This window comes from Lissotriton helveticus, chromosome 1_1 (assembly GCF_964261635.1).
Source record: "Lissotriton helveticus chromosome 1_1, aLisHel1.1, whole genome shotgun sequence".
Classification (NCBI taxonomy): Eukaryota; Metazoa; Chordata; class Amphibia; order Caudata; family Salamandridae; genus Lissotriton; species Lissotriton helveticus.
Window position 1 is genome coordinate 2,145,829,028 of NC_136057.1, and position 25,377 is coordinate 2,145,854,404.

Here is a 25,377-nt window from a genome sequence, read left to right on the forward strand (position 1 = left end):
AAAAATAGAAAAAAGCACTTTAGTGCATTTTTCTCAATTGCATGTTACACACACACATGTCCTTTGGACATGTGTGTGCGCAACACCTGTGTAAATTTGCATTTCAGGGGTGCTACAGGGTGTCCTTTGGACACCCCTGGCACCCTTGAATTCGCATCCTTATTTGCGATTAGCAATTTGCTAATCGCAAATAAGGAAGCAGTAGGAATCGCAATAAATATTGCGATTCCTACATGAATCCCGTTTTGAGAGTCTGTAATAGCGATTCCTTATGAATCGCTATTAAAGACTCGCAAAACAGGTCTTTGATGAATCTAGCTGTATGTCATTGCTTGTTTTTAATCAAAGCGCAGTGAGACTTCATCTGTGCTTGGGGTGGGGGATGGGGTACATAGAGTACAGGCCTAGCGGGGGGGATGTCGTCGACGTTTCGACCCAGTCGCAAAAGGGTAAGTAGTCTCCTCAGCTACGGGTCTTCCTCAGGACAGGGATAAAGGAAACATGGGGAGTAACCATAAGATCAAAATCTGTAAGTTGTCATAAGCTCAAGAAAAAAGCAACCAAAACGCTATGGATACTGACATAATTTCAAAATGTAGAACCCCCAGTAGTAGGTTGGGCAATCGGTGTGCCCCCAAAAGGGGATCTGTTGGAAAGGAATGTATAAAGCCATAAGTCTACAGAAGTCAGACTAAAAAGATGCTCAATAGTATTGGCTCCTGCTCTGCGGCACCGTGGGGTGAAAATCACGCTTACTGCTGCCAAGACCCTGGGCCCTCTGCCACGCAACTGCAGGCACCATCTGGCCCGCCTGCCCAGAAATTCGCATTGCGATGGCACTTCACTGTAAAGTCCACATTTGTAAAGCGCACAATCACCCGTAAGGGTCTCTAGGCGCTGGGGGGCCGTCGGGAAGATTAAGCGAGCTATTGCCCAGAGTCACATGGTGCTGGGCTAACCTGCCGCCGGAGCCGGGGATCGAACCGTGGTCCCCAGATTCCAGCGTCAGTCGCCCTGGCCGCGGCGCCACACCTCTTCCATACTGTACGGAGCATCGACTGTTCTCCCCTACCAAGGATCTGCACGTTTGCTGACAGGACTAACAAAGCTGTGCGCTCCCAGGGTAGGCCCGGTTTGAGCCCGCTTTGTCCCCGCTGAGGTGCACGCATGCGCATGCCGGCCTCTGATGGCTCCTAGTGCCTCCAATCAGCACAGCACTCCCAGAGCCCCGGCCACGTGGCACAAAACCCTGCTGTCACCCCAGGGAACAAAATCCTTACTGTGCAGTGCTCAGGATCAGCAGTCGTGGCACCTGGGCCCAGCCTACAGTAAAGTGAGCTGCACATGCCTAAATAGGACTGTGTTAGTAAAAGATCAAGCTCACAGCTTATACAAGAAGGCACACAGGCAGAAGTGAAAGGGGAGAATTGTCCATCATCCTCAAGACACCACCACCACCTCGACGCAGCAGCAAGTGGGGCATGGCAGGAGGAGCGCAGCACACACGTGAAGATGACAGACGAGGCAGCACAAGCAGCACCACACAACCTACCACCGGCCAAACTAGCTTTGCTTCTAGCCGTACCACCAGCCAAACTAGCTTTGCCTCCAGCCGTACAACCTATGTCACAACATTCTCAAATCACGCACTGCCCCTGTTCAGCGAGCTCATAGACCCAGCCACAGCGTCTCCCAGATGGACCCTTTGGATCATCAGGTTAGACAACTATTTCACAGCGATGCGGGAGATGGATGGTTTAGTCAAGAGGTCCCTACTGTTGCATTTTGCAGGGATGAGATCTACAAGCGTTTTCCCACCCAGCAAACACCGAGGCGCTCAAGGATTACACCACAGTGGTCAGGGCCCTGAACGCACATTTCGACCCCCAACTGAATCCAGATTACGAAAGATTCAAGCTGCGCCAAGTGCACCAAAGGGAAGGGGAGTCAATGGATGCATTCCCTGCGCACCTACATGAGCTGGCGAGGACATGTACAGATGACGACCAGAACAAGGAGGTGAGAGCCCAAGTAATTCAGGGATGCCGAAACAAGAACCTCCGGATTTTTATCCTGCGGCAACCAGGAATCACCATTGAGGATATCCTCATCATGGCCCAGTCGCACAACCTCTCGGACGCCAGGGCAACAGCAATGGACATCGCCATAACCCAACAGGTTTGAGGAACTAGCAAAAACTCAAGACGGAAAGAGCAGATCCAGTTCGCACCCAGAGTAGAGACACCCGCAAGTAGTGGCCAGGCTGGAGTGCACAAGGATCGTGCAGTGGCTACTGCGGATAAGAAGAACACCTGCAAGAAGAATGGCCAGCACAGGGATGGACATGCTCGAAGTGTGCCACCCCCAACCACTTTGCGGTGGCTTGCAGAGGGGGACCGCGGAACTGAGGTATGCGCGGACGACGGCCACTGTCAAAGTCGGTAAAACACCTATCCCTCGATGACATCCAGAGGACTCGTCCAACAACAAGAAAGGCCAGTGCTACCTCATCTCATTCGCTAGTTATCTCAAATGGAAGAGGTGCCCACAACCCATGTGCGCCCTGGAGATTGCTGGATCCCAGGTCACTGCATTAATTGACACAGGGACATCTGTTAACGTGATGGGGTGTCAACAATACAAGCAACTAATCCAAGACCCGCATTGTCCCCATTGCATGTCAGAATTCTCACATACGAAGTGTAGCAGACTTATTGCTCCATAAGCCTCTCACCCTCGGCACCGGTGTTTGGGTTGAACAAAATTCAACAAAAAAGTTTACTTGAAATTATTTCACTGTATGGTACGTATGTCGTTATTTCAAAGGTTGTTTATTCCATCTTGATATGTTATAAATCACATATTCCAAACTTTAACGATCATATGAGGCATATTCATCAAATTCCAATGCATTTCGGTGCCTCATGCACCTTCATCAGGGACAATCTGGAATGTACAAATAAACATTCTTAGTAGCGAGTCCTCTATTAATCCCAATGCATATTACATCATTATCGTTTACGCGCAATCCCTATACGTTAGTTAATGGCTGTTTTTAACTCTCGTTCTCCCATGCTTAAAAATTGATCTTTCGCTAAAGCGGGATTAATGTTTTACACAGAGGGTGTTCCTATCGTTAGCTATAATCACTACTGTTACGCTTGGGTTGTTAACAGCCCGACGTTCTATGATTGTCCGCCCACCGGCTTGCTAAGTATCTTTCCTAACTCGCTCTGCCGATCCTGTTATTACCTTGCGGGTGCTGCTCGCGCGGCGTCCTCTCTCCTCGCAGTCTTCGTTCAGTATGAGTTACGGGACTAACGTGGTTCAGAAGTTTTACGCTAAACGCGTTACGCGCATGGGTCACGTGGTCTACGCTTTTTTTTAAATTAAACCTAACTTTATTTACCAACGAGTGTTTAACATTGAGCGCTAATCTATGCGTTCTGCTGCCAGCATTCATGGATCATGTAGGAATGTTCTGTTGGAAAGCTTCTAACTAAGCTGAATCAAAGCGAAACAGAAAAGAATGTAGAAAACTATTAAATGGTGTATAATATGGAACGTTCAAAAGAATTACAGATAACATAGAAATTCAGTCCGATCATTTAACCCATTTGGTTTCAAGCTGTTGAGATGATAAATCCAATAATTCTCTCGCTTCAGTAGTTTTTTTTTGTTTAGTGGTCCTTCAACTTTAGGAACCGTTTCCAGGATGCAAGCCCTTAATTGGCTGATATGGTGTCGTTTTTCTAGAAAGTGAGTTGCTACTGTCGATTTCAGTGAGGAGGTTCTTATGTTGCTCTTATGCTCCGTGAGCCTAATCTTTAACTTTCTCTTCGTGTGACCAACGTAAACTGACCCACATGGGCATTTCAGCATATATATTATGTTCATAGTATCGCATGTGGCGTTGACCTTCAATATGATTTTGTGTCCTTTCATGGGATGGAAGATTGTGTTGCCCCTCATTATGTTATGACAGTTACTACAATTCATACACAGGATAGTTCCTGTGAATGAGTTCATTGGTGGACTTTCTGTTGTCTTTTTTAGCATTTCACCCATATTTCGGCCTCTAGTATAAGCGAATAGGGGTTCTTGATCAAATACTCCTTTGAAATCTGGGAGGGTGAGAGGCTTATGGAGCAATAATGCTGCTACACTTCGAATGATCAGTTACACTCCAGGAGGGGAGTGATACCCTTGAGCACGGATTAAGCTCTATACAACACAAGGCGGTGCCCATCCCAAAACTTTAAGCAGAATTCTCACATACGGCCAAATGCCCCTACCGCTCAAGGGAAAGTTGACCATCCAAGTGAAAGCAGAGGGCCACGAATTCATCACCACCTTCCACATGGTTGACAGGGAAGCTGACATCCTGGTAGGGAGCCACACAGCTGAAAACCTCGGCTTGGTCACATTCGCCAACGCAGACCCAGGATGTCCTAGAACTCTTCCCACAACTATTCAGAGGACTAGGGTGCATCAAAAGGCCCCCGACATAGATGCACATAGACAATGCTGTGAAGCCAGTGCTGTTGCAACACAGACGAGTACCATTCCACCTCAGGCCACTCGTCAAGACAGAGCTCCACAATCTGGAACAGCAAGGAGTCATAGAGAAAGTCACCGGTTCAACACCCTGGGTGTAGCCCATGGTGATCGCCGAGAAACCAAAACCACCCAGCAAGATCAGACTGTGTATTGATATGCGCCTGCCCAACCAGGCGATCAAACGTGAGAGCATCTAACGCCAACCGTTGATGACATTTTGGCAGATCTGAATGGGTCACGCTGGTTCTCTAAGCTCGACCTCAATGCCAGATACCATCAGCTGAGGCTAGCCGAGGAGAGCCAGTATTTCACAACCTTCTCAACCCATATGGGGTTACGCCGATACAAAAGACTTAATTTTGGGATCTCGTCGGCGGTAGAAATATTCCAGAATGCCGTCCGTGAAATTTTATCAGGACTCGAAGGAGTACTCCATGTCACCTCCACCTCCGAGCCACGCTCCGGCGCCTCGCCGAGCACGGGGTCACCCTTCACTGAGAAAAGTGCTCGTTCTTTCAAAAAACCATCGACTTCTTCGGATACGTGTTCAGCCAGGATGGAGTCAAGGGAGATCCCAGGAAATCGCAGGCCAAACAACAAGCCCCCGCACCGATGACCGCATCGGAGACCCGAAGCTTCCTAGGGATGGCCACCTACTGCGGGCGGTTCATACCGAACCTGGAAACGCTAGCCGAATCGTTGCGTGCCCTGACAAAAAAAGATGGCATCTGGAAGTGGGGCCAAAGTGAAGAAGATGCCTTCCAGAAGATCAAAGCAGCGCTTCGGGGAAAAACCACGATGGCATACCTCGATGCCACGCGGAAGACGGAGCTCCAGGTGGATGCCAGCCCTGTGGGGCTAGGAGCTCCTCTGACCCAGGAAACAGAACCAGGAAAATGGACCCCACTCGTATTTGCAAGTAAGGCCCTCACACCAACAGAAACCCGGTATTCCCAAATCAAGAGGGAGGCGCTAGCCATCAAATGAGCCTGCACCCACTTTCACCTGTATGTCAGTGGACACTCATTTTGAGTAGCGATGGACCACCAGCTACTAATCCCGCTGGTCAGAGGCACTTCACCACAACCTTCACCAAGGATCGAGTGCTGGGTGATACAGCCGCAACACTATCAAATGGAACTGGTATATCGACCTGGGGCGAAAAACCCTGCAGACTTCCTGTCACGGCACCCACCAGAAGCGGTTGGAGACAGAGGCGATCAAGAGCTGAAAACTGAAGAATACGTTGACATGGTGTCCCAATGGGCTTGTCCGCAAGCCCTTACCATGGAGGGAATCAACTCAGAAACCAGCACAGATGCCGTACTTACAAGGGTGTTGAACTCACTCCATAGTGGAACCTGGGAAGACTTCCTACATGGCGCGAACGGATGGAACGAAGCGGAAAGTGACCGACTAGGAAAATTCTGGAAAGTGCGAGATGAGCTGAGCGCCGCTGCGAATGGAGTGATACTGAAAGGCTCCCGGATAGTCATCCCTGCAAGCCTCTAAGAACAAGCCACCGCAGTAGCGCATGAGGGACACCAAGGGACCATGCGGATAAAGTCTTGCATGAGGGAAAAAGTGTGGTTTCCTGGACTCGAAGACGCAGTGGATACTTTGGTGAGAAACTGCAGACCCTGTCAGCTCACAAGCAACCAAGAACACCTCGCTCCAGTGATAACAGAGGACCCGGCAACATCCCTTTGGACATGAGTAAGTATGGACTTTGGGAGCTTTCCAGACGGCAGGGTTACAGCTGTAATAATCGACAACTACACAAAATACCCCATAGTCGAAGTGATGGCATCGATATCCTCCAGTCCTGGAGAAGACGTTCACACTCTTTGGGTTACCCCACGAAGTCAAGACCGACAATGGGCCCCCATTTAAAGGAGCAGAGTTCCAAAATCTGTTGGCGCTGTTGGGAGTCCGTCACCACCGCATCACTCCCCAATGGCCTCAAGTCAATAGGGAAGCTGAATGATTCATGCGGACCCTCAACCAAGTGATCCGAATCACAGTCTCCGAGCAGGCCGACCCGGAGGCGGCGCTGCAGAGGTTCCTAAGTGAATATCGCAGTACCCCACACAGTACCACGCAGAGATCACCCTGGTGCCTGTTGCTGGCCAGGCTGACGGATGGCCCCCGGAACCGTACGACCCCGCTAACACCCAAGCATGGAGAACGAGGAACAATGAGCCGGCGAGTGAGAAGAGAAGGGCCTAGAACAGGTTAATTGTGTCAGGGTGCTCAGTCCTAGTGCGGAACCGCCACCGGGGAGAGAAGTTCCGCACAACGTATGAGTCAGGGGAGTGGACCGTGCTGAAGATCAATGGGACCGCCCTCACAGCTCGGAAAGGTGATGAGACTATCATCCGAAATATATCCTGGTTCAAGCGAGTGCAAGACCTTGGAACAAACCCGATACCCTCCGGCCCTGAGGAGGATAGGGGAGCAGCAGCGGACGACCTCTCAACAAGACTGGACCAAGAACAAACCATGGCGAGCACGCAGCCACCCATAGCAGTAGAAACAGTAGCGACCACGGCCAACAGCACCTCGTCGCAGGACAGCCCAAGGGCAAGTCGAGGAAGCCACCTACGGAGGTGCTGTCTAAGACCCAACCCAAGACCGACTCACAGAGTTTATGTGTTGATTGTTTTATTTGTTTGAACACCGACTTGGGATGGGATGTAGCGGTCTAGCTGCTGCATGGTTCCGAGACCCTTAGCCCGTAAGGGCATTTACACATTGTAGCATAAATAAATGGGTGGAGGTTGCTGGTGACTTCCGGGCCCCAAAAAGTATACTGTGTGCCTGCGTCCTGACTGAGCTCCCCGCAGATGAATCTCCTGCATCTGCCACGCGGAGTCACAGGCACAATATCAATGCGTTTCTTTCCTGCTGTCAAATGTCCCCCGCTGCATTCGTTTGGGGTAAGCCTTCGCACTCTTGTGTTAACATAGATAGACTGCTTCACTTCGGGGAAAGCGATGCAATTTCTGTTTATAGCGGCAGAGTTATACATTCAAGTTCAACAGAGTTCTCAATGTATTGCAGTAAAGCACTTTTTATTTTTGTCCCGTTTGGCCCTTATGCTGATTTACGTAAGATGTTGCAGACCAGGGAACAGAACTGCATGTCTATTTTTTCATCTGGCATGTTCCTCGTCCATTGCCAGAAACTTTGGAGCTGTGAGTTTGTGCAACTTACAAGATTGGACTTTCACAGCCTTGTACATTAAACACAGAACAATGCCAAATGCAGATCTCTCTGCCTGGGCCGCGTGTCTCTGCATCAGACCGTTACTGATATTCTAGAGTGCAGAAACAAGAACGCTTTTCTTTCTTCAACAGTTTGTGTTTGGACATTGTTCAATTTTTTAGGATTGCCTTGTAGATATTGAACTCCTCCCAACTATTTGCTTCCCTTACTACCATTTTATTGGTTTTTTTTTTAACACACCTGGCTTGCTTATTATGTAAGATTTTGTTAATGAAAGCACTTGAGATCTGTGAGTTCAAACTGCCAGTTGTACAAAACTAACACTTTAAATAAGTACTTCTCAATGCAGTGCTATTATGTTGTTGCATCAAAGATAATGTGTTGCAATTTCTAAATGCTTATAAGATCCCAAAGGCGAGACCAATTGCTTTGCAAATGCTTGTTTTTAATCCTGTCGTACACACAATTCTTCTTAAGGGCCTCCATCCATTGCGACTACACAAAGTTTCTTCCAAATGTCATTAGATAATAGCCATCCTGTGCAGAGGAAAGGTGCAGGCTGCTCCTCCGACCAACCCTGTAGCACCAGGCAATCCACCGAGGGGCCATTCTGCAGTGGCGCCTTTCAGCCTGAAGGAACCGTTCCAGACAGCCCTGGAGGTCACCATATAGACAGACACATTTCTACTAACTCCACTCCCCATGGGGCCAGTCTTTCATCCGGTGCACCCAGAACAGGAGTGGACCAACACTACTTCAGAGATTGGCGCCACTGTGGCAGTAAAGCAGATCACACTTTCTGTTACTGGTACCATGCCCACACTTGAAAGACAATGTGTACCTATCAGGGGCAGCTCTGAGCCTGGCATGAAAATTTGTACCTAACTAGGGCATTGTGCTGGCATGGACATCTATACCTAACTTTGGCAATGTGACAGTGGCATGGCAATGTGTACCCAACTGTAGCAAATGGGAACCTGTGGTCACAACGAGTGTCTGAACTGTGGGGTGGGAGGAATTTGAGATCAGCGGTGCTAGAATTTAGGGTGTTGCAGATGCTGCAGCACCAGCAGAAATAGCACAGTCATTTAATGTGGCTAAGTAATGGGCAGTAATGAAGGGCTTTGAAACGTCATCTGCAAACACTATGGGTTGCTTGTGTTCCGGGTCAGCGAGGACCTGGCCAGGCACTTCAGTCTGGACTGTTCCTATTGGAGCAAGGTCAAAATTTATTTGCATACGGCTGGGTCCAAAGTGAGATGGCATGGTGGGAAAAAGATCAATGGTATGGAATGTTACCCTGAGCTATTGTCAGTAGTTAAACGTATTGCAAGCATTCCTCCCATCACCTTTGGTGTGTTTGGCCTATGTAAAGAGAGGCCGTAATAAAAAGCTCCTTTGTGCCTTTTCATGCTCATATTCAAAGATTACCAGTAATGAAACCAGGAAACACCAGTTTGTAACAAACTACCGTTAATTCTGTACCTAGTTTATATACTGCCCGGAAACCAAGATTATTTTGTTTTAATGCATTTCTGCTAACATATCCAGTTTGACAAAACATATAAATCCCCACATTTGTAAAAAAACAAAAACAGTTAGATTTCTTGCTACAGTTTATAAATGTTATTATCACAAATAAAGGTAGAGATGAGACATAGTGCCCTGTAATGCTACTACTGGATGGGAAAACCTGTTCAAAGCAGGTTCAAAAAACAACCCAGAGCCCGTTAAATTGACTTTGAGCAATGCATATGAGGATAATGTCAAGTGACTTAATAATTCTGTCTTTAGAAATATCTTTTTTTGAGATGAAATTGATATCAATAGATCCAAGAAGCAATACTTTTAGGACATACCATAGACAGTTTGACTGTGTTACTAGCCAATACGATCAATTGTCACTTGTTTACATTTGTTTTTAGCTTTTTCAGGCTGAAAAACCCACATCCTTTTTTAGTATTTATCCTCTTATAATACTTTATTTAGAACCCGACGTATAAAAGACTCTTGTACTTGTAACTCCTACAGTTCACAAAAAGGATCTCTTAATTAAGAGAAATCAGTTCGCAGAATAGGAAGGATGGGAGAGTCGGTAAAGAATCTGTAGCTAGATAGTCTCTACCAGATAAAGCGTTACCGAAGGGAAGTAACCTGTTCATCTGATTGAGACTTCTAGCCACAGATTCTTTACCTTAGAATAGATATTACAGCAGTATCTCTCTCCGGAGGTGGGTCTATGGATTGTTTCAGACTAAGAAATCCTGGAGGACTGAACAGGCAAAGTGCCCATCTGCCGTACGTGACTTTTGAGACTCCACTGAGGGATGGTTCACTTTTGACTTGCCTTTCCTTTCTTTGCCCCTGAAAATCAAACAAAGAGTTGATCATCCACCTGGAATTCTTTGGTACAATCAATGTAGAACAATAATGCTCTTTTTGGATCCCGGCGGTGGAGTCTCTCCTCTCCATTCCAAGGATGAGGAGGGGGAAAAAAGGTAGGAAGGGTGATGTTTTGCCTGAGATGAAAAGGTGTCACCACCTTTGGTAAAAAAGATGTTCAAGTCTTCAGAACCAGTCTATCTGTTCAAAATGAAGTGTAGGAATGATTAACTGCGAGAGCTTGTAACTCGCTGACCCTCCTGGCAGATGTAATCACCACAACGAAGAAAGTTTTTAGAGTTGGAGACCGCAGAGAGCAGCTATGCATCGTTTCAGAAGGGGAACAAACGCAAAAGAAAGGTAAGAACTAAATTCAAGTCCCATTGGGGCATAATGAAGGGTGTAGGAGGAAACAGATCCTGCAAGCCTTTAAGGAATCTAGGCACAACAGGTGACCTGAACAGGGAAGGTTGGTTTGACAACTGTAGAAAGGCAGAAACGGCAGACAGATATCCTTTGACTGTGCCCAGAGAAAAGCCTTTCCAAGCCAGAGATAGAACAAACGAGAACTTCAGACAAGGGTGCAGACAGAGTATCAACCAACTTAGACATACACCATGCCACAAACTTGTCTCATCTGCAAGCATAAATAGTTTTAGTGGAGGAACACCTGGCTTCCAGAATGACATCTCACACTTCAGAAGGGAGATCAAACACCCTCAGCTGTCGCCACTCAATCTCCATGCATGAAAATGAAGAGTGGACAGGTTTGGTGCAGTACCCAGCCCTGTTGCTGAAGCAGAATATCCTCCTGAAGGGGCAAATGACTGGAGGACGGATGCTCATACTCTCTGTGCCCAATTCAGAGCCGCTAGTATGACTTAGGCCCACCGTTCTTGATATTCTTGAAAACTCTGGATAGGAGTGGTATTGGCAGAAGGGCGTACAGGAGTCCCAAACTACACTCTTGACAAAATGTGTCTCTGAGAGATGCCTTGGAAACTCAGGCGCACCGAAGTGCTGACATCGCACGTTCTCAGTGGTGGCCCATAGAGCTAACCAAGGCTCTCCTCAATCTCAGAAGAGACTTTGCATCACCTCCAGATGAAGATACCATACATGATTCACTAGGCATCGACAGCTGAGTTTGTCCGCTCTGACATTCAGAGAGTCCGCCAGGTATTGAACCACCAGGGAAATGCCCTGTTGTTTTAGCCATACCCAGAGGCGTAGGGCCTCCTGACAAAAGGTCCATGACCCTACCCTGTCCTGTTTGTTGCTGTACCACATTTCTGTGAACACTTGAACTAGCCTACCCCTGATTGAAGAAAGACAGGCTTTCAATACAAGTCGTATCACTCTCTGTTCCCAAAGATTGATGTGTAGCTGATACTCCGCTGGAGACCAGGGTCCTCTGATCTCTACCTCCACCAGGAGGCCAGTTCGATCTGATATCCGGACCAAGTTGGAGAGATTTCCCTGATGCTGTGCCCAAGGGTCTTAAAATCTCACTGCAGAGCCTGCATATGTCAATGGGTTGTTTTACCAAGAGGATGCAGGAGGTGAAGAGACCCAGCAGCTTCAGAGACAGTCTCACCGAAATTGAGGATAGAGGCTGAAGCATTGGAATCAAATTCCAAATATCTTGGACTGCTGTTCTGCTGAATCCAGAATAGCTCAGATGAAATGGAGCATCTGAGAGGGTGTCAGGTGTGACTTTAGGATGTTGATAGTGTAACCCATCAAATGCAGGAGGTCCACCATAGTCTGGAGGAGGGAGATGACAACCTGGGGTGAGCTCCCTTCCAACAGCCAATTGTTAAGGTAAAAACCCTGACCTTCGCAGACCCACTGAAGTGATCGTTATTATCTTGGAGAACACCTGAGGGGCACTGGTAAAACCAAATTAGAGCACAGCGAGCTGATAATGCTCCAGGCACACCATGAACCACATTTAGCATCTGAGGGCAGGCAGGATGGGAATGTCGAAATAAGCATCCTGCAATTCCAACGCTACCATCCAGTCTCCAGAGTCGAGAGCAGATAAGATCTGAGCCAAGGTGAGCATCTTGAATTTACCTTTTTCAAGAAGTAGGCCAGAGGGCACAGCTCTAGGATAGGGTGGAGGCCTCCATCCTTCTTTGGAGCCAGAAAGTAGTGGGAATAGCAACCATGACCTACTTCTGATTCTGGCACCCTCTCAATGCTCCGGTGGCCAGAAGAGGCAATACTTCCTGTTTGTCGCAAGAGCGGAAGGTGGTCCTCCGTCAACCGATCTGGGGATGGAGGGAGTGGGGGAGGGTTTGTTGGAATGGGAGGGCATAACCCCTTTGGACAACATGCAGCACCCATTTGTCTGATGCTATCCCTCCACTGGAGGAGATGGTGTCCGCCAACCGGGTGCCTATTTTTGATTGAGGGCAAACTAAAGAAGCTTTGGCTGTTTGGCTGCTGGGGGGAGTGGATTAGGTGGACCTCTGGTCCCTACAAGGTTTGTGGAAGCTGCAGCCACGAAAGGATTGAATCTGATGGCCATGGTGGCTAGGTTGGGAAGGACGCGGTTGAGAGCCCCTACCGTAGCCATGGAAGAGGTGTAAGGTGGAATGCGGCTGTCAGGGAGGGCTAGAGAGCCCCAGTGAACTAGCAGGAGCCATACTATCCTTGAATTACTCCATGGCTGAATCCGCCTTGTCTCCAAAGAGACGAGTCCTATCAAAGGGCATGTCCATGAGCAAGGCTTGGAAATCCCCTGGAAAGCCAGTGTTCCTCAACCAGGCATGGTGTCTCAGCACCACCATAGAAGCAATGACTCTGCTCCCTGAATCAGTCATATCCAACATGCATGGAATCTTGCACTATCCTATATCTCGCCTGTCAATGATAGCTAGGGAGAGTATGTCCGAGCCTCATCCAGGACCATAAGTAGCACTTGCCCACACAGTATGTCAATAACGGCCCAATAAGCACTTGGTGTTCACAAGCCAGGGTGCCAGGCTAGGAGAAGAAAAAATCCTTTCTTCCTTGTAAAACTGTGGCTTCTCTTATAAGCACTATACCTTGTTGTGATATACAAGTGAATCTACGTACCAAGGCCAGAGGCTTCAAAGCCTCTGCTACCTTTGATATGCAACCCCAGATTCCCACAGACCTGAGAGATGCCAGACCGTGAGGCCCATTCAACACAAGGACAGGTGGGAAATTAGCTATGCAAGGAGGCATGGTGCACTACCAGGCCAGTCACACCCCATGGTGGGCTGTTTGATGTGCCCACACAAAAGAAGGGTTCCACCATTTTAATTGTGGTGGAAATAGGAATTCTGGGACTGGGTATGCCCACTCCCCAAAGGAAGTGGTCATATAAAAGGTATAGGGACCCTAAGGGTATGTAGCCCATTGGCTACCACCCTTCACTCCCCTTAATGCCCCTTAATTGAATATTTAGGTGGCCCCCTGGCACCAGGAACTCGGATGCCCATGACACAAGAGGAAGGACCAAGAAGAACCGAAGAAGAGAGAAGTGTGGACTTTGGCACCAAACTCTGCCTGCCTGCTCCTGTCTCGACAATCCGACTTGTCCTGCAGCTGTGCATGCTCCAAAAGCCTTAGAGGGCCTCCAGTACTTTGCCAAGCCATCAGCATTTCCTTTGAAAAGGAGGAGCCACTTCCCTCCAACCTGCAGGCACCGACCACAACCTCAGGTTCACCGTTCTGCTGACCACCAGGTCCACCAACGCAGCAGCCACTGGGGTGCTCACCATGCTCCAAAACATCAGATTCATCTCCCTACCAAGAGAGAAGATTCCAGGACCAACTGGAGATGCCCTGCACCAATACTGGGGTACCGAACCCGTTGCTGCAATCAAAGCTTTATTGAGTCCAATCCAGACTCCGATGCCACAACGATCGGCCAGCAGACGAGGGATGTCCGCAGCACAGAGGCCAGCTCCGAGAGTGACCGAGCTGTCATATTCTGTCCCTCTTTGCAGGTATAACCGAGAACCGTGAGTGCTTTTGATGCACAGGCCCAGCCAACCAAAACTCTCTGCACCTGAGCTCCCCGGCACGGGCCCAAGACACCCGACTGTGCTCCCCTGCTCCCAGGAACTGAGTCCCCCTCTGCAGCTTGTTTTTAGGTGCCCCCCCCCCATCCATCCAGCACCTTTGCACCTGGACACTTCAGGACAGGTAAACTCTTACTGCTGGTGGATCTTTGGACCTTGCCTCCACTAGCACCTTAAGTCCTAAAGGGACCCCCGAGATTCGCATGCAAATACCTGTATGCAGTAAATGGTTCTTTCTCCATAGGAAAGCATTACCGCATAAAAATGCATTTCAGCGACATGTTTAGTTACCTGCAAAAATTGATTAACTGAAAAGTACTTACCCTATCACTAAGTTCTTGGTGTTAAAATAAATATAAAAATACCTGTTCTTTTTCTATATTGGGCTCGAGTATCTGAAAGAGTCTATTAGTTATAGATTCCTTACCTTAGAATTACCCCCAGGCGTCAGACTGGATCCAGAGAAATGTTTTCGTAGCAGTACTCTTGCGCGTCGGTAGGTGGCGTCGGTCGACTCCGCGTCCGTCGTCGTGATCGTCGGGATGACGTTGCGGTATCTACTTAGATGACGCCCCTGCGGGCTGACGTCAATCTTTCTTTTTCCGTGCCAGCCAGCGCGAGACATCGGTACCCTAGTCACTTTTTAAATAACTGTTTTTGACTTTTTGTCGACTTCTTTTTGAGTCGTTTGACTCCTGGTGCACAGGGATGTCACATCGGTGGACCGGCTTCAAGCCTTATGGCTCCTGCCGCAAGCTGATGTCGGTGACGGACCCACATCTAGTGTGCCTTTGGTGTCTGGAGCGCGACCACGACCCGAAGTCGTGCTCCGACTGTCAGGCCATGGCCCGATGTATTTGCAGGAGCGGTCCCGAAAGCTTCTGGAGGCCCAGCAGGCGGCTCCTCGCTGCTCCGGACCAGTCGTGGAGCCATTACCACCACTCCTTGTCCAAGTCTTCATCTTCGGGTAAGTCAAAGTACAAGAAGGCGGCAAAGAAGCATTATCGCTCTTCGCCTTCTCCCCGTTCGTCGGCTGACGGAATGCGGACGGTCGGCATCCTTCCACGGAGCCTGCTGGGTCAGCTCAGATTCTCTCCCCCCTTCCGGGAAGCCAGAGTGACTTTTGGCCAGCTTTGTACATTTTATGATGGTCTCCACTCCATCTTTGGCTATCCCAACTCCGCCGGCACGCCTTCGGGCCCGCGGACTCAGTTGGGGGTTCAAGGCCTTTGCCGCCGGCAGCTCCGGCCCCGACCACTGCGCCGCCGGGTCCCCAAGGATTCAGGCCTGGATCCAGATCAGCACCGGTCGACCTGACGACACCTCCTCTGGCGTCAAATCCATTGACAATACTGCGGCTGCCTCCGACACGGTTGTCTCCCCAGCCAGCTTCGACCCTGGCCTCCCACTCAACTTAGATACAGAGCCGGACTTGCATTGACCAACGCCAGTACCGGCGCCGACTGGCAGTTTTGTGCCAATCTTCTATCTTGGCATTCCCTATCGCCCTGAGTGGCAGCCAGAAGAGGGTGAAGAGGACTGGAAGGGGTCTGTTGACCCTCTTGCAGAGCAACTTGAAGATCTGGACTGGAGAGAGGATTTGGGTGATGCCAGTGGTCTGGATACCTCCACAGACCTTGGTATGCTTTCTTCCCCTACCGTGGCTACGGAGGAGGGAGCCTTCTACACTGTGGTGAAAAGTAGGGCGACTGAGGCCTGAGGCCTTGAGCTTCCTACGGTGGCAGTCAGGAATAACCTCCTGACTGAGGTGCTTCATCCGGTAGTATCCTCTTCTGAGCTTCTGGTGCAATTCAATGAGGCCTTCACGGACATCCTTCTGGGCACTTGGTCCAAGCCCAGCACAGGGGCTCCTGTGGATAGGATAATTGCCTGACGCCACCGCCCGGCTCAGGGCGACCCCATTTTCCTGTCCCAACATCCTACCCCTGAGAGCTTGGTAGTCCAAGCCTCTACAAATCCAAAGGCTTGTTCCCTACTGCTCCCCCAGATAGGGGATCCAAGAAGCTGGAACACCTTGGGAAGCTTAGAACTGCGGACGGTGAACACCGCATGTCTCTTGGGCCATTACACCCACTCTGTGTGGGATACAGTTGAGCTGGTGCTGCCACAGTGCCCGGAGGAGGTCCGAGCCACACTCTCACGTGCAGTTGCTGAAGGGAGAGATGCAGCAAAGTTTGCCATTCGCTGTGGGCTGGACACCGCTGACTCGTTAGGCAGAACTATTTCAACGTCGGTAGCCCTGAGACATTATGCCCGGCTGAGATCCACTGGCTTTTCAGGTGATGTCCAATCTACACTTTTAGACATGTTCTTTGATGGCCGCCACTTGTTTTGCGACAAGGCAGGCCATGCACTTGAGCGCTTCAAGGATTCTAGGGCTACGGCTAGGTCTTTGGGCCTCGCGACTACATCTCGCCCTATGCAGTCTGCCTTTTGCCCCTATCATGGCTATGGAAGGGGTGCCCCGCCACTTTCCTCCCAGAGTCACATGCCGGCGCAAGCTGGCCAGCCTCTGCGTGGACAGGGACTTGGGACCCAGTGCCGTGGGTCTGGGGGCCAGTGGGCGGGCCAGTCCAGCAGTGCCCCCTCTGCAGCAGCCTCCAAACCCTCTTAGTCTGACCTTTCAGAGCCACCAGTTGCCAGTGGGCGGTATGATCCGCCATCACCTCTCCCACTAGCAAACCATCACATCAGACAGGTGGGTTTTGCAGATAGTCCGAAGGGGCTACTCCTTCCCCTTCAAGACTAACCCCCCATCCATGCCACCACAATTCCTTTTTATGTCGGAGGATCACTTGGCCTTTCTCCGTCAGGAAGTTACGGCTCTCTTGGCCAAGGGAGCTATTGAGCGAGTTCCTGCCAAAGAAGTAGGCTGTGGATGTTATTCCCACTACTTTCTGGTGCCCAAGTTTACCGTTCTCTCCTTTGGCCTTACCAGCGCCCCTCGGGTGTTCACGAAAGTGATGGTGGTGGTGGCAGCTCATCTTGTTCCAGTCTTCCCCTATCTCGACGACTGGCTGTTGAATGTGGGCTCGCCCCAAACTGTCGTCTCCCACCTCCAGGCTACAGCGGACCTCCTGTATTTGCTGGGGTTCACGATTAACATGCTGAAATCGCACCTGATTCCCTCTCAGAAGCTCCTCTTCATCGGGTTCTGGATATAGCGCAGTTTCAGGCTTATCCTCCCGAACAGCGAGTCTGGGATATTTGGGCTATGATTCAGATGTTTCATCCTTTATCCCGGGTTATGGTGAGAATGACCCTGAGGCTGCTGGGACCTGAAGTTTCAGTGGGCACAGCATCAGGGGAATCTTTCCGATTGCGTCCAGCTCTCGGAGTGCACTTCACACTAACTGCAGTGGTGCTTATGGAACCAGGATTGGGTTCAATCCAACCAGAGTTCATAGTAGTGACAGATGCATCACTCCTGGGATGGGGTACCCACATGGGAGAGGCGGAGATCAGAGGCCTTTGGTCTCCAGCAGAGTCGAGCTCCACATCAACCTTCTGGAGCTCTAGGCGATTCGTCTTGCACTGAAAGCATTCCTTCCTCCTGTCAAGGGAAGAGTAGTGCAGGTGTTCACGGACAACACCACCGCCATATGGTACTGGAACAAACAGTGCGGGTGGGGTCGTGGAGCCTCCGTCAAGCGACCCTTTGTCTCTGGACATGGCTGGAACATCAGGGCATGTCCCTGGTGGTTCAACACCTGGCAGGTTCCCTGACCGCCAAGGCGGAAGAACTCAGCCATCGGTGCGTGATGGATCACAAATGGCGTCTTCACTCAGAGGTGGTGCAAGGTCTCTTTCAGTGGTGGGGAGAGCCTTGGTAAGATCTGTTCACCACCGAAGAGAATGCACAATGTCAGCAGTTATACGCGTTAGAATTTCCAAGGCGGCACTCGCTCAGTGGCGCTTTTCGCGACAAGTGGAGTTGCGGTCTTCTATACGCCTTTCCGCTTATACCACTTCTGCTCAGAGTGCTGAAGAAGATCAAGCTCGACCGGGCCCAAGTCATTCTTGTGGCTCTGGATTGGGCACTAATAGTCTGGTATCCCGAGCGCTTGTACATGGCCACCGATCCTCCGATCAGACTGCTTCTTTAGGAGGATCGTCTGTCGCAGAAGGAGGGGATGTCCTCCACCCAAACCTGTCCAGCCTCCACCTCTTTGCGTGGAGACTGAATGGCGACAGTTGACCGCTTTTGTCCTTCCTCCCGAAGTCTGTAATGTCATCTTGGCATCCAGGCGTCCCTCCATGAAAACGGTATACGCCTGCAGATGGAACAAATTTGTGGCATGGTGCACAGCAAAGGCTGTGGTTCCCCTTTCTGCCCCTCTTTCAGAGGTTCTCCTCTTTCTTTTTTCTTTGGCCCAGCAGGGATCTGCTCTAAGCACCCTTAAAAGCTATCTTTCGGCCGTTTCGGCCTTCCTTCGCCTTTCAGATCAACCTTCTCCTTTCAAGTCCCCTATTGTAAATAGGTTTCTAAAGAGCATTACTCATCTCTTTTCTCCAATTCCATTCGTATTGCCTCAGTGGGACTTGAATCTGGTTCTGACTTTCCTGATGTGTGCTCCCTTCGACCCATCACTTATTTGTCCTCTCAGACTTTTGACTCTGAAAACTGCCTTACTGATTGCTATCACTTCTGCTCGCAGGGTGAGTGAGCTTCAGGCTCTTCCTTCTAAGCCTCCTTTCCTTGCTGTTCATCCGGACAAGAATATACTCGGAACTACACCTTCTTTTCTCCCAAAGTGGTTACCTCTTTCCATATAGGGCAGACCATCACTTTGTCCACCTTCTTCCTGCCTCCGTACCCTTCTAAATAGGAAGAAAGACTCCACTATCTGGATCCAAAACGTGTGCTATCCTTTTATTTGGATCACACAAAGCAATTCCGGATGGATGATCAACTCTTTGTTGGCTATGTGGGCGCCAAGAAAGGTCAGGCCGTGCAGAAACGGACCATCTCTCTGTGGGTCGTTGTCTGCATCAAAATATGCTATTCCTTGGCGAAGAAGGAACCTCTAGTAGGATTGTGCTCCCACTCCACCAGGGCGACGGCAGCCACTTCTGCTTTGGGACGCGGAGTCCCCCTTAATGACATCTGCCAGACAGCCACTTGGGCATCGCTGTACACGTTCACTAGACATTGCCTGGATTCTCAAGTGCAGAGAGACTGCTTCTTTGGCCATTCCATTCTGCAGGACTTCCTGGCATGACCTTGGTTCGCATACCCACCTCCTGGGTTGGTATTGCTGGGGTATCTATTCTAAGGTAAGGAATCTATAGATAATAGTCTCTTTCAGATGAACAAGTTACTTACCTTCGGTAACGATATATCTGTAAGAAATATGTATGAGTTATAGATTCCTTACCGCCCCACCCATCCTCCCCGTTCTGCGAACTGACTTCTAGTGTGAGGGAATCCCTCTCAGAGCCCTAGTTTTGTGCCCCTGTGGTCAGTGTCTTGCATGGCTCTGCGCTTCTGGCATGAAATGTCGAGTAAAGAACTGACGTCAACGTGCAGGGGAGGCAGCTTAGTAGATACTGCGACGTCATCCTGGCGATCACGACACTGATGACGGACGCGGAGTCGACCAACGCCACCTACTGACACGCAAGGGTACTGCAACTAAACAATTTCTCCAGATCCAGTCTGACGCCTGGGGGTAATTCTAAGGTAAGGAATCTATAACTAATATATGTCTCTTACAGATATAGTGTTACTGAAGGTAAGTACCTTGTTCTTCTACTTGTGTAGGTGTCTCATTTAGTGACTCTGTGTGTACAACAAATGATTTACAGTACCCTCTGATCAGCCTAAACTGCTCGCCCACACTGCCACAGAAGAGAACATTTGAAATTATTAATTTCAACCCTATAAGCCAATATTGGTCATCTGGACTTTTTACATAGTATACCTTGTTTTGGTATACTACATATAAAGGCAGCTGCCTACATTTATGAATCAGCAGTGAGGTACAAGACTTTGCATTTGCTGATAGCACTTGGTCGATAGGTGATTCCACGAAGAAACCCACATTTGACTTTAATCAAAAATTATTTGTTACATTTTTTATATGTTTGATTTTTACAAATTGTACTAATCTGAACTGGTAGGGCCTTGTGTTAGGTTCCCCAGTGTAGTGTAGTTCCTATTTCCCTTATAGGCTATGCGCATTGGAATAATATACACTATAGTTTTTGCATAGGACTGAGGTCAATATGCCCCTATCGAGTATATTAAACTTAATTACTTTGTGTGCCAGCTAACTCAGAGGTCACTAGAAACTTCTTGAATAAACAAGAAGGGAGTAGTTTCTGACACCCGCATAAACATGACAACGTTATTTCCCTTAGAATCGGAACAGTCTCAGAATCGTGGAAAAAATATATAACAGTTTCACTAAGTCAATCGTGCATGCTTAGTTTCTTCAGAGTTACACAGAAATAGATAGACAGGCGTTTCAATAAAAGGATTTATTGAACAGTCTTATTTCTCGTGCATGAGATATGAGCTGTTGCAATCACAAAACAGTGTGCAAAATATAATACGTACAGCGTGCAGTCAGGTTTTTTTCACTTTATCTCTATTCCTGAGGTTATACCTCCTTTCAGAGGGCTCCTTTTCAGGAGACCTACCTCGGGATTGAGAATGTTTCTCTTTTGAATGTTGTTTGTTATTTTCCCACTTCTTTTTAGAAGATGTAGGATTTTGTTTAATAGAGTACATTTCAGAAACTCCAGACAGTTGTTATTTAACTGTGTAATTCTATTAATTCTTGTATTTGATTAAGTAGTTCCTCATCGGACATTGCTTCAATGTCAGGATGAGGCATGTAGCCGGCTAAAATCGGCCATGTTGCTCCTGGTCTACCTAGTGGCCCGAGCCTGGTAATGTGATTATAATGTTTTAGGGCACCTTTAAACCAGAGATTATGCTCCTGGTATGGGAATAGAATTTCAATATCCTCAAAAGGAATATATTTTTCAGGTGGTTCATCTTCTTTGTAGAAGTGATACACTTTTGCTACTGGATTTGATTCTGGGAACACTATCCATAAATAGAATAGAGTAGTTTCTGACAACCGCATAAACATGACAACTTTGTTTCCCTTAGAATCGGAACAGTCTCACAATTGTGGTAACAATAGATAACAGTTTCACTCAGTCAATTGTGCATGCTTAGTTTCTTCAGAGTTACACAGAAATAGATAGACGGGCGTTTCAATAAAAGGATTTATTGAACAGTCTTATTTCTCGTGCAAGAGATATGAGCTGTTACAATCGCAAAACAGTATGCAAAATATAATATGTACAGCTTAAGCAGTAAGAAGAAATAATACTGCAACAGCATGGTCTTTTAGCTATGACATATATTCATCCATAAATAACACAGGCTAAAATATGGATACTCATCTGATGCTTCTAAATAGTTCTACCCCAGTGTACCTAACCTAAGTGTAGTGCGAGGTAAGAAGTAGGTGCCGAATACTAAGTTAGTATTACGTTTTGTATGCCAAGAGTCCCTCTATGTTCTAGTCGTCTCCATACCTTAGAATGAGAGAGGTTGGAATCTCTTTCCTGGATCTCAAACTCTAACACCCCGCGGAGGGCATCAGAACACCGATAGCTGGAGTCTCCGTGAGCAGGGAGGACAGCGTCTGGTCAGTGCGTCAGGCTGGGATACGACTTCTCCTGGAGTTGTAGTTTCTTCCGAACTTGCTGAGACGAGCCGCGTCTTGCAATCGAGCCGAGCCGTGGCTTGCCTTGGTAAGGGAAGGTATATTTATACCTGGTAGGTGGCTAGGAATGTTAGCATTGATGTAAAGTCGTGCAGAGGAAGATGTCACGAATGAACCCCTAAGGAATAGTGGTTCATGCGTAATAAATGAGTTCTTGGAGAAATCAATAATCCAAGCAGGGAAAATCCCAAAGGCTTAAGGGTCTGGTTTCTAAGAACTCGTTGTGAAGTTGGATGGACGGATGTAGATGACCATGACTGTATTTGTATAGCATGGCTGATGCCTAAATAAGGACTGGGATTCTATGCCTAAATAAGGACAATGTGAGTTGTGCCTATATAAGGACATAATTTGGGAAACCTATGTATGGGTATCTAAACAGAACACAACACCCACTCCAATTTCGAATGATCGATATTACTGAATGCTAAACATGCTAATGCTAAACATATAAAAGTGAGTACCATAGTGGTGCTGAAACATTTGCAAAAGCATACTAAAACGAAGTATTTGCTAGACATGAAATGCATAGGTGCTGTACATATTAAGATAACGTTTTGCTCTAAGCATATATTTACAGTGTATGCTAAACGAATGAACATATATATACATATAATAAAATGGTTCATGGGTACAGAAGAAAAAGGTCAAACCATTTCCTGTCATGGTACATAAATCAATTGTTGTGAAAAGGTGACAATTTGTCCCTTGGAAGTGTTCAAAGAAGTCTGTTTTCTATGAATAGTTCTACTGTAAGCAGATTACTTTGCCATAAAAAAGAAAAAATACAAATTTGGAAAAAAGTAATTAATCATAGGAAAAAGTTCTAATGTTTTATCTTTGTTTATGAAAAATGAAGGGCAAATTCAGAGACTTCCCGGTACACTGTGTGCCGAATCAAAAGTTAGTGTATAGGGATGGAGAAAACATGATCTTCTATTCCTGTAGACAAAAATCATCTCTACTGATATAGGTGATAGTTGGAATACCTTGTTTAGAAGATTAACTGTACATAGATGCGAACCTTCGCCTTCAGCATTGGAAGCAACAGCAATGATCGTTTCCGATGTTACCTGTGTGCCCGTTGATACCTCTCGTACCTCAGCAGTAGCAATTTGCAGCTGTGAGATTTCAATGAATGCAGTCATCAGGATTGGTAGCCTCTAGGGACAACACAGAGCATGGACCATTATCGGGTCCAGCAGAGAATCGATATCCGTTGGCATGACTGATGGGAGTGTTAGACAGATGTCTAGCAGGCATTCTTCACCGCAAAGCAGGCAGCGTAGAACAGGTAAGATGCAATCTTGCCAGATTGGCCTGAATGGCAGAAACCATGTGGTATTTAATTCTCATAGACAAGGTAAACCCAAAAGCTGTACTATGCGCTCACAACACTTCCTTTCCAGGAGAGCCTCCTCCAAGGTTCTGGGAGTGACGCCGGTAGATTGGCTTGCCATAGCATAGCAGTAGGAATAAAAACAGGATTCCTGCAACGAGTGCTAGAATTAGCAGCAGACCACCAAACACCGAGTGCACGAAGTTTGGAATGATTCCGAGGACTGCTTGCAAAGGTGTTAACAGTCCTGAACCTATGGTCTTAAGTACATGCACAATACCGCTTGTATAAGACATGTTTAATATACGTCCCAACATTTCTGCGAAATGTGTAGGGCAGTTTGTACTTAACAGAGCCTGTATCTCAGCCGAAGTCCTTGCAATTTGTAGATCATAGGTTTCTTTGGCAGAGTTCAAAGGCACGGTGTGTTGTAAAAGAATGGCTTTCATTCAACTTAAAGTATCAAATCGTATAGAAGAGACGTTCAGTGAAGGGTATAATGGCAACTCCCTGAATGTGTCTATTTAGGGGAACAACACTCGCATACAACAAGTGACCCTGGAAGTAACTGTTACTAGATATGGGATTCCTGGCAACATGCCACAACAGCTGTGATCATTCAACATAATGATTCCATTTGAGAGTTTTCCAAAAACTGGATTAATCACAGCGGCCGGTGAACCTTGCAGGTGGCAGGATAGTTTTGCATTGGAACCGCTACAGGCCCCGTGTAAACTAATATCCCGACATATTAGTGAGCCGCTCAGTGTATTTTCACAGTGTCTACCGCTAAGAAACACTTCACGCCCCCCACTCCAACATCTGTGTGTATAAGGTAATTCCCAGGATGTTTTGATGTATTCTTTACCCATTTTTAAATAACAACAGAGGAGTGACCGAACCGTTATAGAGGAATCGCCATTTCCAATATTTTAGTGTGCACGTAATCATGAGGACTGTGAGTCTCAAATTAGGTGTTTAAAATGAAATAAAACACCTGGACTGCGGAGATGCACTGATGTGTTCGATTCAGGAGCATAATAATAATTGTGTTCCAAGGATGATGCTCGATTTTAACAAGAGTGTTTAAACTATTAAAACAAGAAAGTAAAAAAAAAACGAGACATCTCAAAGGGTCTAGTTTGGTCACCCTGAGTTCTAGGACAAGATAAACATATGGGTCACATGACCCTATTCACGTGGGCCTTTTAAACTTATCCCGCGGAGCATTTTACATCTAAAGAGCGCAGTAATGCAGGACTCCAGTCACGTGGGGCCTGTAGACCAATCCTGTGGGACATTTTTAACTTCCGCGTCCAAACACCGAAATAGCATTCGGGCTGCGGACGTGGATACAATAGGTACCGAGCGGGGAGCCGACTCAGTGAAAGTAAGTCTGCTGCATTTATATACTCTGTTAATTTTGGCAGTCTCGATTTTTGAATTGCTTGCGGGAGTGTTTTTATCCTGATAAACAAATGCAGTTATGAATCTAATTCTGTGGTCACAAAAAATCAAACAACCACCACTATTTTGAGAAGTTGGGAGCCCCGAGGATACTCCAATCTTTAACGGAAAGGGTTTTTTCACGTCTTTTGTAGATACCTCGAGTCGTGAAGAATACCCCTGCCGCAGTGCCCAGGGAGCATTTCCCTTGTGATATGAAAGTAAGTCTCTATTGCTGATACGAAAGTCCTTGTTTTTAATCTTTTTTTTTTAACATAGTCCTCCTTGTACGAGTGCATAGTGTAAGATGATTTTTCCCTGTTTGCTCTGAACAAGGCCAAAGGGGATTAATATTTGTTTACATTCCGGGCAATCTACCTTGAAAGCAGAGCCTGGGATTGGGTCCTAAAGCAAGCTTCTTGGTAAGAAAAGAGAACCGGTTTGCAGCAAAATATGGTTGCAATATTTGCGCGAGTGCCATGATATCTTTAATAGAATTGATACCCTGATGTATTTAATTGTAAAACGTATGTATTAAATTTAGATGGCATCGTGATTTGACAAAGGGAATTCATGTTTTATAGATGGAAAC

General features: G+C 47.6%; 1 protein-coding gene across 4 annotated transcripts in view; it reads left to right on the top strand.

Moving 5' to 3' along the window:
• The window catches only part of LOC144776709 (retinol dehydrogenase 8-like), a 234,220-nt gene that overhangs the window by 60,249 nt on the left and 148,594 nt on the right, over positions 1–25,377 (top strand). Inside the window, exon 2 of one of the 4 annotated variants that reach the window (XM_078659283.1) lies at positions 24,941–25,006. The exons of the other annotated variants lie outside the window; for them this stretch is intronic. The gene's annotated coding sequence lies outside the window, so the exon portion shown is untranslated. The remainder of the gene's footprint in view (positions 1–24,940; positions 25,007–25,377) is intronic. 4 annotated transcript variants of the gene reach the window in all.